The sequence below is a fragment of the Oncorhynchus keta genome, chromosome 3, assembly GCF_023373465.1.
Source record: "Oncorhynchus keta strain PuntledgeMale-10-30-2019 chromosome 3, Oket_V2, whole genome shotgun sequence".
NCBI classification, from domain to species: Eukaryota; Metazoa; Chordata; class Actinopteri; order Salmoniformes; family Salmonidae; genus Oncorhynchus; species Oncorhynchus keta.
In genome coordinates, this window is record NC_068423.1 from 23,636,814 (window position 1) to 23,655,006 (window position 18,193).

Below are 18,193 nucleotides of genomic sequence, written 5' to 3' on the forward strand. Positions count from 1 at the left end.
CCGGGCTCTTCACTGGCCATGGCAGAACACTGACATTCAAGTCTTGCATGAAATCACGCACAGAACGAGCAGTATGGCTGGTGGTTTGTCATGTCAGGATGAGCCTGCATGAAGGGTACCACATGAGGGAGGAGGATGTCTTCCCTGTAACGCACAGCGTTGAGATTGTTGATATCTGGTGAGGACCTGCCTTACAACAGGCCTACAAGCCCTCAGTCCAACCTCTCTCAGCCTATTACGCACAGTCTGAGCACTGATGGAGGGATTGTGCGTTCCTGGTGTAACTCGGGCAGTTGTTGTTGCCATCCTGTACCTGTCCCGCAGGTGTGATGTTCGGATGTACCGATCCTGTGCAGGTGTTGTTACACGTGGTCTGCCACTGCGAGGATGATCAGCTGTCCGTCCTGTCTCCCTGTAGTGCTGTCTTAGGCGTCTCACAGTACGGACATTGCAATTTATTGCCCTGGCCACATCTGCAGTCCTCATGTCTCCTTGCAGCATGCCTAAAGCACGTTGACGCAGATGAGCAGGGACCATGGGCATCTTTCTTTTGGTGTTTTTCAGAGTAAGTAGAAAGGCCTCTTTAGTGTCCTAAGTTTTCAGAACTGTGACCTTAGTTGCCTACCGTCTGTAAGCTGTTAGTGTCTTAACGGCCGTTCCACAGGTGCATGTTCCTTAATTGTTTATGGTTCATTGAACAAGCATGGGAAACAGTGTTTAAACCCTTTATTTTTTTTTACAAATAATCTTTGAAAGACAGGGTCCTGAGAAAGGGATGGTTCTTTTTTTGCTGAGTTTACAAAGGGTACCGGTACCAAGTCAATGTGCAGGGGTACGGGTTAGTTGAGGTAATATGTACATGTAGGTAGGGGTAAAGTGACTATGCATAGAAAATAAACAGAGAGTAGCAGTAGCGTGTTTGAAGAGTGTGAAGGACGGAATGTGTGTGTCTGTCTGTGTGTGTGTTAGAGTGTCATTGTAATATGTGTGTGGTTAGAGTCCAGTGAGTGTACATCTAGCCAGTTCAAGAGACTCATTGCAAAACTGTCATGCCCTGATCTGTTTCACCTTTGCTTGTCTACACCCCCCTCCAGGTGTCGCCCATCTTCCCAATTATCCCCTGTGTATTTATACCTGTGTTCTCTGTTTGTTGCCAGTTCGTCTTGTTCGTTCAAGCTTACCAGTGGTTTTCCTGTCAGCTCCTGTCTTTTTCCCTGCCTCTCTTTTCTCAGCCTCCTGGTTTTTGACCTTTGTCTGTCCCGACCCTCGCCTTACCTCTCTGCCTGTCCCTGAGCCTGTACCCGCCCACCTTACCTCTCTGCCTGTCCCTGAGCCTGCCTGCCGTCCTGTACCTTTGCTCTACCCTGGATTGTCAACCCCTGCCTGCCTTGACCGTTCTGTTCCTGCCCCTGTTGCTACAATAAACATTGTTACTTCGACAGTCTGCATCTGGGTCTTACCTTGATTCCTGATACAAAACAAGAATAGATTGTAATAAAATAAGGGGGTAAATGCAGATAGTCCTGGTTGCTGGTTTGAATAACTGTTCAGCAGTCTTATGGTTTGGGGATAGAGCCTTTTGGTCCCAGACTTGATACCGCTTGCAGAGAGAGTCTATGACTAGGGTGGCTGGAGTCCTTGACCATTTTTAAGGACTTCCTCTGACACTGCCTGGTATAGAAGTCCTGGATGGAGGGGAGCTCGGCCCCAGTGATGTACTGGGCCGTATGCACTACCCTCTGTTTTGCCTTGCAGTCGGATGCCAAGCAGTTGCCATACGAAGTGGTGATGCAACCAGTCAGGAGGCTCTGGATGGTGCAGCTTTTGAACTTTTTGAGCATCTGAAGATCCATGACAAATCTTTTCAGCCTCCCGAGGGGGAATAGGCATTGTCGTGCCCTCCTCACGACTTTGTTGGTGTGTTTAGACCATGAAAGGTCCTTGGTGATGTGGACACCAAGGAACTTGAAGCTCTCAACCTTCTCCACTACAGCCCCGTCGATGTGAATGGGGGAATTGCTGCAGTGAGTATTCTAGTCTAGGGTAGCCATGCTATTGTATAGATCAACTTCACATCATTTAGACTCTTATGTTGGGAGCAACATGAGAGGAGGGAGAGTCGTTCGGGTCATCCAGTCTAGTGCCTTCATGTGGTCATGTGCTAGTCGGAACTAGTAAACTCAGAAAGATCCCACTTGCTAACTTGTTGTAGAAAGATGGTCTCGAGTTTCCCACTCGGGAAACATCAGAATCAACCAATAGGAAGCTCTACGCAAATAATTTACGTTCATTATGATAGTGTTCCCCTACTCAGACATTGCATGCATCAACCAATGGTTGCGTGCCACATCATTGATTGTGCCATCGGGCACCATATTGCTTTAATGTATTATTTGGTTAGCTGATATGTCAAATACCTTTCCAGGCGTTGTAAGATCTGGTGACAGCAAGTCTGAGCAGAGGAACACAAAGTCAAAAGAATCATGAAACTCCTGTCAATTTGGTGAACGGCCTATGTTCTATCAGTGGGTAAAATAAAAATGTTCCTCATGATTGAACTTCTAAGTGGTCCGTCTGTGAAATCATGAAATTGTGTAGGAAAGCGTCATAGCTACATCATTCTCGTCACTGGAAATAGGGGATAACACACTATCACATTTCATATTGCTTTTAAAACAATTACCTGCACAGCAGATGTCCAAATCAGCCAATAGATGGTATGAGCATACTGTCTAGAACACGTCCATCTGTTTCTATCGTCATGACAACATATATATTTTGCTTAGATGTATAGTCCCATGGGATGTTGGCTATCAACAACAAGGAAACTCCTATGACTAATTGGGAATGGGACGCAAGCGTAGGATTGATCACCCTGTCGCTGGCCGCCTTTTGGGGAGGGTGTATAGTGTGAAAGGCCGAAACACCCTGGGAACCAAAGGTACACTACTGACGATGCGCTCCCCAAATTTCACCATGCTGACTGTTCATGAACTCTTGAAAGTGCTTGCACAAAGGATAGTAACATCTCATCCTGTGTTCTTGGAATCAATCTAAACAGTCCTCCAAATTATTCAGCTCAGTTTCTCCTTCTGTCGTTCTGCCCCTGAACAGGCTGTTCCTAGGCCATCATTGAAAATAAGAATTTGTTCTTAACTGACTTGCCTAGTTAAATAAAGGTAAAATAAAAATAAAAAGTACTGTGTTGCAATGTGCCCTGTATACCGTGGTGTGTATTCATGGATGCCAAGGGAAGCCAAGCTTCTCCCAAAAATTGACCAATAAAAAAAAAATACAAATTATAAAATAATTTATTGTTCATCTCTTTGTGTTTCCATCATTTTCCTTCAATACGTAAGAGGCTGAATGTAGCTCACCGGAGAAAGCAGACAAGCGAGAGAAACAGCGCCCCTCTGTCTCTGTATGTGTAGCCCATCTATCTGATGCTGTCTGGTCAAAAAGAGTATGACATTGTTGCCTCCTGTAGCATTGAATGCAAGGGAAGCCAGCGAGCATTTGGCCACTATGGATAAAATCAAAAAAAGACACAATAATAGCCAATCAGCGTTGAGCTAAAATAAGTGAACTCTACTGTGAATGGTCCTGGCGCACACCAAAAAAAGTGTCTAGGGAAGCCAGCTTGGATTTGGCGTCACACCAATCATATCAAAAGTCAAATGTGAAATGTGAAATGTCTTTGTGTTGTTGTCCTTCGGTGTCTAGCTAGCTAGCTAGCTAAAATGGTCCCTTTCCTAAATTAGCCATGGATGGAGATAGGGATTTGGACTTGTGGTTTTACTTAATTCTCCATACTGGCCAATGATTATGACCGTGATTCTGATACAACCATAAATTCATACATTGTTGTACCACTGGCCTGAGAGGATGGAAGTCCAATATGTAGCTAGATGTAGAAGGCTCATATTAACTAGCTGGCTAATTGTTGCCCATGAAAGGAAGTTAGTCTAGAGAGCAAGCATTTTAGCCAGGTAGCCTATGATAACAACAACTAAAACCGTGTACTGTATGACAGAGTGAGACCTTTTCGGCAACATGAAAGAGAGGAGAATGGCATTGGCATTTCTCTAGAAGTAGGGTGAGTCAACTACTTAGACAGACACACACACACACACACACACACACACACACACACACACACACACACACACACACACACACACACACACACACACACACACACACACACACACACACACACACACACACACACACACACACACACACACACACACACACACGCACACACATACACACACACACACACACAGTACTATGGACAACCGCATCCTATTTAGATGATGTTGATTGGACTAAATTGTTTTGGGAATCTTTTAGTTGTCCCTGTATTAGATTAAGCAGAGGTGATGTGATGATGTTGGAATGTTGTAGTTGAAATGGTGCTGGAATATTCGAGGCAGCTCCTGTTTTCTTTGCGACTTGCGTAACATTCTGGTGTTTGTTTAGTAGTCCGAAAATGTCCCAAAAAATGAACATGCTGTGTAGGTCATGTAACTGTTTGTTACATGCATATGCTTTGTGGACTTTTAGGAGACAGATGTTGCTCTCCGGTTTTGTGATGAAACAAAGGTGTGGTTGATTTATTCTGCCACTGTGTCTTCTTATTGTTTCTGCATTAGGCCTATATATCACGATGTCAAGGCATATGAACTAACAGGTTATAGAGCAAACAACGCAATTATCACAACACATATGTTGTAGTGGCATATTTTTCCCTGGCTTGGTTTTGATTTTACCCACGCTCCTCCGCTACGACATGTGTGTCTGTGGGAAACGTGGGAAAGGGCCGTTGTTTCCATAGCAACAGTCTGCACTTGCTCTGGGCAGAGAGGAACTGCATGTTGAACTCGGTGAGATAGACTTCGAAAATTGATAGCCAGCCAGCCCAGAGAGAGAGAGAGAGAGAGAGAGAGAGAGAGAGAGAGAGAGAGCATTTCATTGTGGGTTTTGTTGTCAACTTGAGCTACAGCTTTCCACAACAATTTTCACATTGCTCAGAACAACTACCAATTCAATCTTCTGGGATTTCCGTTCCATTTGCGCTGTAGAGTTAAAGACCACAGCAATAAACGCCAAGAAGCCAACCTTATTAAAGCACAAACTGTTCAGGTCACTCTGTACAGGCCTACTACTCACAGGGACACTCATACTCACAGGGATCCTCTCCGGCTCCCTCACCATTTTCCCAGCATCCTCTACTTTCCTCATTGCCTCAGCATATGACACCTTCTGCACTGCTCGAACACTGGCAACCTCAAACTGTTTAGTCTCTCTCACCAGACATGTTTGATCCCCTGCAACATTGGACACCCTCACAAAACTACACACTCCTTTGTCCCATGCCCTCCTGCACACTTCTCACATCTCTGAATCTCCCTCCTACATGCTGCTGCAACATGACCATGGGCTTGGTATCTGAAACACTGTAATGGGTTCGGAACAAAAGCTCTCACTGGGTGACTGGCATATCTTAGCATGACTGTATCAAGCAAAAGCTCTGCATCAAAAATCAAAAGGAACCCGTGCTTACCACTGAATCTGCGTCCCGTCAGAAAACGGCGGACATCACTGACATTGGGCATCCTCATCTTAATTTGTTCCACTTCAACACTCAATGCCACCCCAGTAATCACTCTTTCCAGTGGCGCTCTGCACCGAAGAGATAGAGATCTGGTCCTGAGGCACATAATGCGAAGTGCCCACTCCCTCTGGGTGGAGGACACACCGATAATCAACACTACTCCACTTCTGGATACTTTGTTTTACTGCAGAAAAACTACAGTGGGTTTTGAGAGGGTTTCATCCTCCCAGGCCGACAACCTAGTGTAGAATCTGTTAGGGCCAATGTAGTGAGAAGGGATGGGTTTGTTGGGGATAGTGGCGTATATATACGGTTAGATGTTGGGTCAATTTATTTTCTCCCATTCCCCTTTTCCTTTTTGTGAACAAAATGTGCAATTCACAGTCCGACCTGTGAAAGCCAGCAATAGGCAACAAAACATCTAGTCTTGGGGAAAACCACACGATGAAGAAGAAGAAGAAGTCAATGGGCCAAGGGGCCAATGGTCCAACTCCTTGACATCCATGCATTACATCTGAAATGTCCAAACTACAGTTTTTCCATGAGTATCTTACTGAACGGTTGTATTGGCTGCTGGACAGATCTCCGTACCACTGGAGAAAACCAGAAAAGAATCGCAAGATGAACTCACTGTTCCAAGGAGGAGAACAAATCTCACAAAAACTATTGTATTGGATTTGGTTTTCAAACCGTAGAAAAAGTTACACAGGGCAGGTTTGTATCGACTTTCGTTACTGTTACAAAAAGCTAGTTTATGTTGCTATGAAAATTATAATCTGTCGACTGTGTGTCAATAGGCCTAGAAAAACGCCTTTTTCTTTGTAACTCTGCCTAGAAGGCCATCATCCCGGAGTAGCCTCTTCACTGTTGACATTGAGACTGGTGTTAAGCGTGGTATTATTTAATGAAGCTGTCAGTTGAGGACTTGTGAGGCGTCTGTTTCTCAAACTAGACACTAATGTACTTGTCCTCTTCTCTTGCTCAGTTGTGCACCGGGGCCTCCCACTCCTCTTTATATTCTGGTTAGGGCCAGTTTGTGCTGTTCTGTGAAGGGAGTAGTACACAGCGTTGTACGGGAACTTCAGTTTCTTGGCAATTTCTCACATGGAATAGCGTTCATTTCTCAGAACAAGAATAGACTGACGAGTTTCAGAAGAAAGGTCTTTGTTTCTGGGATTTTTGAGCCTCTAATCGAACCCACAAATGCTGATGCTCCAGATACTCAACTAGTCTAAAGAAGACCAGTTTTTATCGCTTCTTTAATTAGCACAACAGGTTTCAGCTGTGCTAATATAATTGCAAAGGGGTTTTCTAATGATCAATTAGCCTTTTAAAATGATAAACTTGGAATAGCTATTACAACGTGCCATTGGAACACAGGAGTGATGGTTGCTGATAATGGGCCTTTGTACGCCTATGTAGATATTCCATTAAAAATCTTACCTTTTCCAGCTACAATAGTAGTCATTTACAACATTAACAATGTCTACACTGTATTTCTGATAAATATGGTGTTATTTTAATGGACAGAAAATGTCCTTTTCTTTCAAAAACAAGGACATTTCTATGTGACCCCAAACTTTTGAACTGTAGTGCATATATATCAGTGCAATGAACGTAGAGAATGCTTCAAGTCCAAGGTAAAACTGACGACGCATATGATTGTAAATGCAGGGAAGAGGACATCAATGCAATGAATGTGGGGAAATGCTTCTACCCCAAGACAATTCTAACCGATCATATTATGAACCACACAAGGGAGAAATCATACCAGTGCGCTGTGTTCTCAAAATGCATTAGAGACCCAAGATTCTTAAAACGGCACCAGTGTATATAGTTTTTCCAGTGCAGATATTGCGACAGAGGCTATTCTTTTGTTGTTGCTTAAAAAATACACATGATGAGAGATCACCAGAGGGAGTATATTGTTGACACTGGGAATAGCATGCAGTGAATGTGGGAAATTCTACAATGTTAAGTCTAGGCTGACCTGACATATGATGACCCACACAGGGGAGAAATCATACCATAGTGCTGTGTGTAGAATGCGCAGTAGCTAAAATGGCAACAGCGGGATTGCACCTGAGCGAATTCAGCTAAACCTTTTCAGGACAACCATTGCGAAACAAGCTACTTTCATGCTGGATCTTTACAAAGATACTGTACATGAGGAAAGTTCTCCAGAGGGAGAATATATGATAGTGACTGGCCTCGGAGTAAAATGTGTCAGTTACTGTACATGAGGAAAGTTCTCCAGAGGGAGAACACATGATAGTGACTGGCCTCGGAGTAAAATGTGTCAGATACTGTACATGAGGAAAGTTCTCCAGAGGGAGAACACATGATAGTGACTGGCCTCGGAGTAAAATGTGTCAGATACTGTACATGAGGAAAGTTCTCCAGAGGGAGAACACATGATAGTGACTGGCCTCTGAGTAAAATGTGTCAGTTACTGTACATGAGGAAAGTTCTCCAGAGGGAGAACACATGATAGTGACTGGCCTCGGAGTAAAATGTGTCAGATACTGTACATGAGGAAAGTTCTCCAGAGGGAGAACACATGATAGTGACTGGCCTCGGAGTAAAATGTGTCAGATACTGTACATGAGGAAAGTTCTCCAGAGGGAGAACACATGATAGTGACTGGCCTCGGAGTAAAATGTGTCAGTTACTGTACATGAGGAAAGTTCTCCAGAGGGAGAACACATGATAGTGACTGGCCTCGGAGTAAAATGTGTCAGATACTGTACATGAGGAAAGTTCTCCAGAGGGAGAACACATGATAGTGACTGGCCTCGGAGTAAAATGTGTCAGATACTGTACATGAGGAAAGTTCTCCAGAGGGAGAACACATGATAGTGACTGGCCTCGGAGTAAAATGTGTCAGATACTGTACATGAGGAAAGTTCTCCAGAGGGAGAACACATGATAGTGACTGGACTCGGAGTAAAATGTGTCAGTTACTGTACATGAGGAAAGTTCTCCAGAGGGAGAACACATGATAGTGACTGGCCTCGGAGTAAAATGTGTCAGTTACTGTACATGAGGAAAGTTCTCCAGAGGGAGAACACATGATAGTGACTGGCCTCGGAGTAAAATGTGTCAGATACTGTACATGAGGAAAGTTCTCCAGAGGGAGAACACATGATAGTGACTGGCCTCGGAGTAAAATGAGTCAGTTACTGTACATGAGGAAAGTTCTCCAGAGGGAGAACACATGATAGTGACTGGCCTCGGAGTAAAATGTGTCAGTTACTGTACATGAGGAAAGTTCTCCAGAGGGAGAACACATGATAGTGACTGGCCTCGGAGTAAAATGTGTCAGATACTGTACATGAGGAAAGTTCTCCAGAGGGAGAACACATGATAGTGACTGGCCTCGGAGTAAAATGTGTCAGATACTGTACATGAGGAAAGTTCTCCAGAGGGAGAACACATGATAGTGACTGGCCTCGGAGTAAAATGTGTCAGATACTATACATGAGGAAAGTTCTCCAGAGGGAGAACACATGATAGTGACTGGCCTCGGAGTAAAATGTGTCAGATACTGTACATGAGGAAAGTTCTCCAGAGGGAGAACACATGATAGTGACTGGCCTCGGAGTAAAATGTGTCAGATACTGTACATGAGGAAAGTTCTCCAGAGGGAGAACACATGATAGTGACTGGCCTCGGAGTAAAATGTGTCAGTGTGAACATGGAGAGAAAAAAACCCCATCCAACTGCCACCTGGGTCTAATTCCTCACTCTGCATGTAATGTGACAGATTAGCGTCATAATATATTTATGCTATGTAGTATTTATATCTGGATTTTTCATAATGCTGTGCCCTGCTGAACGCCGCCTGTCGGGAAGACATACCGCTCACATCTCTGCTCTTCTTTGAACAAGATCTAATGAGGGGAGTATCTAAAACATTGTAAAGATAGCATCTTGCCGTTTTCAAATAGAGCAGATAGTTCTTTTGAAGCAAATTATTTGACAAAAGGCTTACACATTAAACAGAATAAAACAAATAATTTGCAAGCGTGTGGGATCGTTTGATTTTTGTCCTTCTGCTGGTGGAAATTTGTGACAAAACACCCACAGAAAAGTACTATTAAAACTGAGTTCAAAACGCCGGTCTCTGTGTGGCTGGGCTGTGTGATTCATCAAGATTCTCATTGAAGAAATAGGTTTTCTGACATTTTCGCAAGATGATCAGGGACTCAGCTGTCCTGACAGTAGGCCTGAAGGTAGGGAGGGATGCAGCTGTCCTGAAGGTAGGCCTGAAGATAGGAAGGGACTCAGCTGTCCCGATGTTAGGCTTGAAGGTAGGAAGGGATTCGGCTGTCCTGATGTTAGGCCTGAAGATAGGAAGGGACTCAGCTGTCCTGACAGTAGGCCTGAAGATAGGAAGGGACTCAGCTGTCCTGACAGTAGGCCTGAAGATAGGAAGGGACTCAGCTGTCCTGACAGTAGGCCTGAAGATAGGAAGGGACTCAGCTGTCCTGACAGTAGGCCTGAAGATAGGAAGGGACTCAGCTGTCCTGACAGTAGGCCTGAAGATAGGAAGGGACTCAGCTGTCCTGACAGTAGGCCTGAAGATAGGAAGGGACTCAGCTGTCCTGACAGTAGGCCTGAAGATAGGAAGGGACTCAGCTGTCCTGATGTTAGGCCTAAAACTGGGAAGGGACTCAGCTGTCCTGATGTTAGGCCTGAAGCTGGGAAGGGACTCAGCTGCCCTGATGTTAGGCCTGAAGGTAGGAAGGGACTCAGCTGCCCTGATGTTAGGCTTGCAGATAGGAAGGGACTCTACTTTCCTTATGTTTGAGCATAACCTGAAGGTAGGGAGGGCAACTGAGAACTCGTAAAAAGATTAGCTCAGACTAGGAAAAAATCATGACGTCATTCCGTAATAAAGACAATTCTGAAATTTTCGACTTGGAAATTCGTTGTAGAAAGATGATGTCAAAGTTTCCCACTTGGAAAATATCAGAATCAACCAATAGAAAGTTCTACGCAAACAACATATACCATTTTTAATCAGAGATTCCAAGTTTCCGAGTTGTCTTAAACACTGCATTAGTGATCTACAGGTCAGAGATGTTGGAGCTCTGGGATGATGACCAAGTTTCCAACTTGTAATTCCGAGTGACCATTCAAAAGATTTTTCCAGTTGGAGCTCGTTTTTCTCAGTTCTCAGTTGTGATGAACAAACTGATGTCAAGAAGTCTGAGATTTCCGAGTTCCCGAGTTGTCTTCAACACACCATAAAAGCCTATGCCGCATTCACGTGCTATGGGAGTTAAAGGGATAATGCCTCCCAAAACAACTAATTCCTATGACGAACAGTGTTAAACTGTTAAATAATACTAATATGTGAAAACAATATTTTCTGTTAACAAATGTTTAATTTTGTCGTTATAACAAGGTCGGTAGCAATGTGAAGTACCCAGCAATGTACCCAGATTCTTCACTACCCAACCTGATACCACATATGAGTCGGAAAAAAGACATGAATCCACTTTCTCCAAGAATCTTACTCCCACTGGGCCAAAATCATCTCGGGCATTATCCTAATCATAGGGGTGTGGCTTGGGAGTCTTCACCACAGCTGTCGACGCAGGTAGGCATACATCCTCACTTTCATCAGGTTCGATTTCTGAGCTGTCACTAACCGATTCCATCTCAGGGTTTTTAGGAAAGGAGTATGGAACCATCACTCCCATGGTTGGATCTTACATTAAATTAGTAAGCTTGTGTATTCAGGAGACAAACGTTTGTACATGTTGTACTTAGCGCCATTCTTTCTGCCTCACGTCGTCCGCCCTTCCAATTGTGAAAATGCTTCACTCGCCCCTTCAGTGAGAACGCCATTGGCTCTTGGCCCCTTGCTTCGTTAGCAGGGTTTCCCCAACTCAGTCCTGGGGACCTCAAGGGGTGCACGTTTAGTTTTTTTCCCTAGCACTACATAGCTGATTCAAATAACCAGAACGCCTTGGGGTCCCCAGGACTTAGTTTGGGAAACGCTGCTCTATAGTATCCAGCTGGAGACCGGGAACCAATGGCCTGTCACTAAAACCAACACTATCGCCATCTACTGGCCGGGTTATCTATAGCCAAAAGGTAACACTGTTATTTCATCATCATGAAGAAACACAGAAGTCAGGCTCATTTAATGCATTTAATTGAACTTTGAACTGACACTCTACTTCTCATTTACTCCTTCTGCAGCTCTGTTATCATATAATAAAGGTCTTAAAGGGGCAATCTGGGATTGGAACATCAATTTGACCTCTATCAACCAGTAAGCATATGTTAATCAAAAAGATTTACCTCGCGGGTTTTGTAGCTTAAATGTATTTGCATGCTACACAGCTAAGATAGCTAGCCTGGTTAACTAAAGGTTGATATATTTACTTTACATTTATTTATTGCATGTCTGCACAAATCAATTTTTGCATGTAAATTATGCAAATCAAAATAAAAGGAAATTACGTGTCAATAGGAGTGGCAATGTTTTACTGAGGGGACAGTATAACCAGGGGCTATTTTAGCAAGCGGTCAGGCTCCTGGTCTCCCGTTGGACGCTACTGCCTTGCCTGTCCAAATGATTCCGATTCAAACAGTAGATCCTGCCGGGTTTTCTATGCAGCCGAACAGCCTCTCGTTTACAAATCATAGTACCCACAATGCTTCAGGCGACTCGGAATGTTATGGAGGTCAAAATAAAGGTGTGGATATTAGAAATAAGTTTCGACAGTCCACGTTTAATAACCGAATGCATAAAACGTATAAATGGCCGATTTGACAAGCTGTCGTGTTGAATGCCTGGTGCTTTACGCGTTGTGAATGTTTGCAACAAAAACAAGCGTGGTGCATAGAGAACATTCCATGTGGCATGCACGCGCGTTCGGTTATCGATGACATCATTACATAGTGGAGTAGTTGCATTCAAGACGTCTAAACGTTGCATAGCATCATTTTACTCAATTTTACAAATTGGGAAAACAAGCTGTATAACTTGTTTTGAATTTCACTTTCAGAAATCTCGAGATAAATAGGTTGTGGAGTTAGCTTGCCCGTTTATGTCACTGAAAATGTTACACTGTGCTTGTGTATAATGACACTAGGGACAGTCCTTACATCGTCTCTCTGCTTTCTGAAGGAGATCGATGCGTTGAAAATCATAGACAGATTAGGAGTGGAGAGAGGGAGATGAAAAGAAGAACCATATTAGGAGTGGAGAGAGGGAGATTAAATTAGTTGTGCGTAGTGGGAGCTCCCTGACGCCAGATTTCTACTGTCCATAGTCCTCCATATGTCTGCACTGCTGTGATCAGCACTCGAGAACTGGGCCTGTATCTCAATAGTTTACTAAAGTAGTTGCTGTTTTATCTCCTATTTATGCACTGATCTGAAAACGGAGGTAACACAGAATGTTGGACCTCTTCAGGGTTGAGGAGTAAAGGATTACATGTAATCTATTACATGTAACGGATTACAACAAAACTAACTGATCAGTTACGTTACCAGCAAACATTTTGTAATCAGATTACCTTTGAAAAACTAGATGATTACACCAAAGTATTATTTTACATTTCAGAAAGGATGTTTGCGGCAAAAAATCTTCGACAACTTTCTGTTTTCAATCAAACTTATTTATAAAGCCCATTTTACATCAGCCGATGTCACAAAGTGCTGTACAGAAACACAGCCTAAAACTCCAAACAGCAAGCAATGCAGATGTGGAAACACGACGGCTTTCTCAATAACCAGGTTTCCATCCAACCATTTCATGCACATGAATTACCTGACGCATGAACAAAGTCACGATCGGGCTGATGGAAACAGGATATGCGGTACAATTTGTTCATTCGACATGGTGGGAACTTTTTGTGTCTGTAAAATTAATTATTCAAGAAATTGGGATCATTTTGTGTCGGTAAAATTAATTATTCAAGAAATTGTGGTGGAAACGCCTTTATGCGCAAATATTGATATTATAACCATTATATCGAAGTACACTTGTAGTCGATGCGATGATACATTATATTGTGTGGTCCTCCCACTACGACTTGGAAAACCATTCATTTTATTAGGCTACAGATTAAATAAATGATGAACTTCACAGGGTGGTGAAAGTTCACGTGAAGAGCTTGATGCGCCTTTCACAGACTTTTATCCGCAATAAGTAATTTTGATAGAAACATCTCTGGTGGGAAAATGCACATATTCCTTGATGCAGATTTTTGAATATTTGCATGAAAATCTGTCACAAATGGGATGTAAAACCTGGGCTAATGACATTCAAATCATCATTGAAAAAAGGCGCAAATGTAATTTGGTTCCGCCTGAGTGACTCTGACCACAAGCCAGAGAGCACTATGATGACACACCAAATGTGTTTGATGGATCGCGGGAAAATAGCTTTTATAGGCTACAGTCCAAACTGCCTTCCAAGGGTTTGCCTGCTGTTTGCATCCAATTTGAATGAACGCTTAGAGGCAAGGAGGACAGCGGTGGTGTAGCATAGAGAGTGATACGGATATCACATACTATGACACTTAAATAGCGCATTGATGTGAATCCCACTGCTGCTCTCTCATTGAGAGTTTTGCGCCTTGTGGATGGCTGTTCACAAATGTATATGTGTATTTTAACCCAATAAACTGCCTATCAATCAATCATTGTTTCGCGACCAGTGTACAGCCAGTGAAAAATGAGCTTTTGCAACAGCTGTATAGTGCGGATCCAGGGCCTGATTAATGGCCAGCTATGTCTACACTAACGTTGATTTATCTTGCAATAGATGTTTTTCAATTGGTTATTTTCATTTTTGTCTTCTAATGCCTCTTAAAGTGAAAGTATTCCAAAGTAACAGAGTAATCATTACGTTACTGAGTTTGGCTAATCCAAAAGTTACGTTACTGATTACAATTTTGGACAGGTAACTAACGGATTAACCTACCCAGCCCTGGACCTCTTTCAGATCAGTGCAAGACAAGTGAATGCGGGTCATCTGGTCCAAGCAGACAGATGCGAAACATTGCAGCAAGTTGTCTGTCATTGAGACAACACTGCCATCTAGTGTTTATAAGAAATGTTACAATCTAGTAGTGCATGCGGTGTCTTAAACCATAACGTCCACTCTCAGCGTCAGACATGGAAAGACTGACAAAAGTATTTTATATTGTGGAATAATTAACCCCCTTTTTTTATTCAGTAACCGTCACTTGAGTTTGTAATGCAGTAATAAGCCAGGTGCCTGGCAAGGCCGGAGGGTCAGGCATGGATCAATGTAACATCACCGCCACAGGGGACACCAGAGGGCCACAGAAGTGTCAACCATTGGCAGAATTAACAAGGCAGTGCAGTGGGCTGTCTGTCTCCAGGTTGAACAGCATCCCAGCTCCCCCTTTGTTACCACGGACACGCAACATGGTGTCGAGTTAACTTACCGCGGTGTGTGTTATCTAGCACTTCATTCAGTGGTTGTTGGCACCGGCTAGTGCAGATACTTAGGTGTAGACACGCTTGGTGTGAACAGGAAAGTTAACCCCAGGGCAACGATAGGGGGATTTCAACACTTTCTGAGTGACATGTCAACCGTAGCCTGATTCCTTGATTCTGTGCTAGTGTAACAGTAACATGTAACAACATGCCTGACACCTTTGGAAATTGGACATCAGCTAACAGAATGTCCAAGTGTCCTCCGTATAGGAGCGGTGGTGAATTTTAGCATGTAATTCTTGGTGGGGCAAACTAAAAAAAACAGTTTTTACATTCATGCCAGCAAAGCCACTACACATCACTAAACAATATATTAATTGCGCTATAACGGTTGCCGACATAAAGCTATCCCAAGAGCAGAGCTTTCTTTTCAGCACCATGGAGTGAATCCTTACCACCACTACACCTGGCTATCAGCAGAGCCTTGTCTGGCAGCGAAACAGTTCATTCAGCCTCCTTTACTGCCTTAAAAAAAACAAAGCTGAAATGACTGACTTGCTTAAACAAATGTGGTTTCTACTGACAATTGAGATGTACAAACTATGGCATAAAGGGATGACAAGCGGATAAGAGGCAATCCGTAATTTCGATTAAGACATTAATGAGCAAGCTAGGATGGACGTAGTCAATATAACTATTTGTTTAGCACTTTTGAAATGTACAGCAACAGATTTCAGAACATTAGCCGTTCTTACAGTGTTCTCCCTGTACAACAAGTCAGAACCGTAGGATAAATAAAGGTGGCATATAAGCAGACAATGAAATCTCTTACAATATTATTTTCTTAATTTTTATTTAACCTTTATTTAACCAGGTAGGCTAGTTGAGAAATGATTATTCAATGATCACATTTCTCTAAAACAGGCTATAGTGCACCACCAAGTCAGAACTATAGGCTAAGTTATGGGACCAAATTATTAGGGTGAGGCACAGGGACTACTAACTGCTTACTACACTACATAAATGTAGTATTACTTTCTTAGCTACAATATACATATCTCCCTGGCATATTACGTCATTTATGCAGCAGCATACAAGACATTTTTTGGACTCACCTTGTTGTGCTCACTTGAACAGGAAGGTGGCGGTGGCGGTCCTTGTGGGCAAATTCTGTCATCAAGCTTTGTCATCAAAGTCTGTCATTCTCTGGATTTATGGTGCTTTCAAAACAACTGGGAACTCTTGAAAATAAACAAGGTTGAATCGTGACGTCAGTGATCTTCAGGTCAGAGCTCCAGAAACAAGTTCAAGTTTCCGACTTGGAATTCCGAGTTAGATGACCGTTCACAACGTATTTTCCTAATCGGAGCTTGTTTTTTCCCCCAGAGTTTCCAGTTGTTTTGAACGCGGCAGAAGTCATGCTGGATGGACAGCATGGCCAATGTATCCAACCTTTTAAGCTTGGAAAAGAGACTTATACACAGACATGGACCACACATCCACTCCACTGAATAGCAGGCTGGTGATTGCTTTGCAATGCTTGCATTTAGCCACTGATTCCATCCAAACCAATCATTGTTGAATTTGCTATTTCCAACTTGTTGTGTAATGTTTATGTCCAATGGCCGATGAGCACCAATACGTTTTTATCTATAATTTCTCTTCAAATGACAAGGATTGAAAAGGACTTGCCAGAAGATTGTCGTCGTGATTCATGTTGATGACTGCTTGTCTAGCTTCCTAGCTAAGATTTTGAAAGTATGATGCTGACATGATCAGTCCAATCAAAGTTATGGTAGAAAAAACTTGATTTAATGTAATTTTATATGTGGCCAATGACCTTGAGCCTTCTTGGATGGGCACTTCTAATGTAACTCTATGGCAGCACCCAAGGGGCTTGAATTTATGAGCTCTCCCCGTAGATTCTGCGGTGGTATAGTATCCCCATTAGTGACAGAACACTGAGCCAATCACAGCTCAACTAGAGTACATTACCAACCTCTACGCTGGCTGCCCCACCACCACCACAGAAAGCACTGAGCTAGGCTGAAATGGCTGCATTTTGGAGCTGCCTTACTCAAGAAAACAAAAAAGGAGACATGTTTGTATGAGGCTTTATTAACAAAATGTTTATTTTTATTTTTACATTGTTTGTAAACTGATATGTGACACATATTAATGGCAAAATAACTGAAAAACAGAAAAAAAATCATGTTTTTTAATGTAAATTTCTTTGCTAAACAGGTCGGCCTCAAAACAAATCAAGTTCTTCCACACCGATCTCAACAAATAATTGCTTTGTGAAAGGGGGCATTGTCATGCTGAAACAGGAAAGGGCCTTCCCCAAACTGTTGCCATAAAGTTGGAAGCACAGAATTGTCTAGAATGTCAGTATTTGCTGTAGCATTAAGATTTCCCTTCACTGGAACTAAGAGCCATGCCCGAACCATGAAAAACAGCCCCAGACCATTATTCCTCATCCATCAAACTTTACAGTTGGCACTATGCACTCCGGCAGGTAGTGTTCTCCTGGCATCCGCCAAACCAACATTTGTCCATCGGACTGCCAGCTGGTGAAGAGTGATTCATCACTTGTACTTCTTCAGATATGCAAGTAAAACTGTTTTGGAGAAGGTGGTGGGGATAGGATCGAGAAGGCAGGTAGGGGAAAGAAAATGGAGGATACCTAGTCAGTTGTACAACTGAATGCCTTCAACTGAAATGAATCAGAGAGGTGCGGGGGGCTGCCTTAATCGACATCCATGTCTTTGGCGCCTGGGGAACAGTGGGTTAACTTCTTTGCTCGGGCAGAACGACAGATTTGTATCTTGTCAGCTCTTACCACTAGGCTACCTGCCGCCCCTTAGGTAGGCTTAAGTTGTGATTTCACTTTCCTGAGCATGTCTGTGTCAATCAGGGAAAATGAATATTTTGTGCTTTCACGTGGTAGGCTAGGTCACATACAGTATTAGACTTCTCATCAGGTCTTGCTTGACTGATACCCAGCATAATGTTGGTTATCTTATCTCTGAGACATGCCACAATCTTATCACATTTAGATGTGGAGGAAAGTTCACATACTGTAGGTTTGTCTGGGTAGGATTTAATCAGGCCATCAATGGCCGAGAAGAGCACTCT